The sequence below is a fragment of the Odontomachus brunneus genome, unplaced genomic scaffold, assembly GCF_010583005.1.
Source record: "Odontomachus brunneus isolate Ranch 3 - 2012 unplaced genomic scaffold, Obru_v1 Obru_scaffold_306, whole genome shotgun sequence".
Lineage (NCBI taxonomy): Eukaryota > Metazoa > Arthropoda > Insecta > Hymenoptera > Formicidae > Odontomachus > Odontomachus brunneus.
This window is the reverse complement of record NW_022639756.1, coordinates 227,133-229,035: the sequence shown is the minus strand read 5'-3', so window position 1 is coordinate 229,035 and position 1,903 is coordinate 227,133. Positions and strand designations below refer to the sequence as shown.

The window sequence follows — 1,903 nt, the reverse complement described above, 5'->3', positions numbered from 1 at the left end:
TATATATATATATATATATATATATATATATATATATATATGTGTGTGTGTGTGTGTGTATATACAGGGTGTCCCGCGAAAGACGGACCAAAAGAAAAATATAAGTAGAACACATAAAAGTGAACAAAAATTATATAGGTCGTTTTTCAAACAACCACGTAAAATTTCGAGATATTAATTGAAATAGTTGAGCCTATCAGAGCGCGGCGACACGGCAAGCGGGACATAGCGGCCGGCGAAGAAAATGGATGACTGCTCGCGAGCCTATCTTATAGGCCAGAGAGGTGGGCTATTTGGCATACTGAAATGAGTAGCTCCGTGTGTGCGTCCGTGTACGTGTGCGTTCTTTCATTTTCTTCGCCGACCACTGCGAACCGTATGTCCCGTCTGCCGTGTCGCCACGCTCTGATATGCTCAACTATTTTAATTAATATCTCGAAATTTTACATGGTTGTTTGAAGAATGACTTATACAATTTTTGTTCACTTTTATGTGTTCTACTTATATTTTTCTTTTGGTTCGTCTTATGCGGGACACCTTGTATATATATATTTATTTGTTTATTGTACTTTTTGCTTAGATTGTTAACGGAGATTTAAGAGGATATAGCCAAGCATCGGTATCGCGTGTTGTTGCACGAGTATCAACACTTTTAGCATCTCATGTAGGACGATATATTAACTTCTCTACACAACAGCATCAAAGGCAAAATATGAATCGTTTTTATGAGGTAGCAAATGTTCCTGGTATAATAGGATGTATCGATTACACCCATATACGCATTTCCAATCCCGGAGGAGATAATGGAGAAATATTTCGAAATAGAAAAGGATGGTTTTCATTGAATGTGCAGGTATCATTACTGTATTTTGTAAACGCAAAAGCAGGAAAAAAGTCTCGTAAAATATTCACTGTATGCTGTAGGTTGTATCTGGACCTCGCAGAGAAATTTTGGACATTGTTGTGAGACATCCTGGTTCAGCGCACGATGCTAAAATCTTTAATTGGAGCAGTGTTCGATGTCGTTTCGAATTAGACCTCCTAGATGGAATTTTGCTCGGAAATAGCGGATATGCATGTCGAAGATATTTACTAACTCCTATACTGAGACCTAACAATAATGCGGAAATTCGGTATAATAATGCACACAGCAGGACCAGAGTTATTGTCGAACAGGTTCGGTATTTGGAAACGGCGCTTTCCGTGCTTATATTATGGTTTAAGAACAAAATTGGGCACATCGGTTGCAGTTATCTGTGCTACTGCTCTTTGGCATAATATATGTATCCAATATGGATTAGAAGAAATTGAAGAAATTGAAGAATATATACAGAATGAAATTGTCGAGGCTATGTTTAATGGAGAAGAAAATGGAATTGGACTTACACATAGAAGAGATTTTATAACAAGGCATTTTTCGTTAACCATATGTAAATTGCATTAAAAAGTATAAATTTTGTAACATTGAACACAAAAAATGTCATTTTTATTTTAGTACCCGATGAAAAATTTTTCATGCAAAATTATGTATGAAATTTGTTCATACATAATTATGTATAATTATATATAATTATATAAAATTATATATAATTATACACAATTATGTATAACAATATGTATAATTACATATAAATCTATGTTGTGGCGGAGGAGGAAGTAGGGATGCAAGGAATGATAAAGACTTTGGAAAAGTATATAGAACAGAAGGGACTGGAGGTGAATATAGAAAAGACCAAAGTTATGAGGTGTAGAAAGGGGGGTGGGAGGCAGAGGAAGATGGTGTGGAGATGGAAAGGGAAAGAACTGGAAGAGGTGAAGGAGTATAAGTATCTGGGTTATGTAGTGATGGCAAATGGGGAACAGAGGAAACATATAGAGGGGAGAATAAACAAGGGAGCGATAG

General features: G+C 36.0%; 1 pseudogene; it reads left to right on the top strand.

Annotated features, from left to right (window-relative positions):
- The first annotated feature begins 712 nt into the window (after window positions 1-712).
- LOC116853328 lies at window positions 713-1,444 on the top strand (annotated as a pseudogene).
- Window positions 1,445-1,903: the final 459 nt, after the last annotated feature.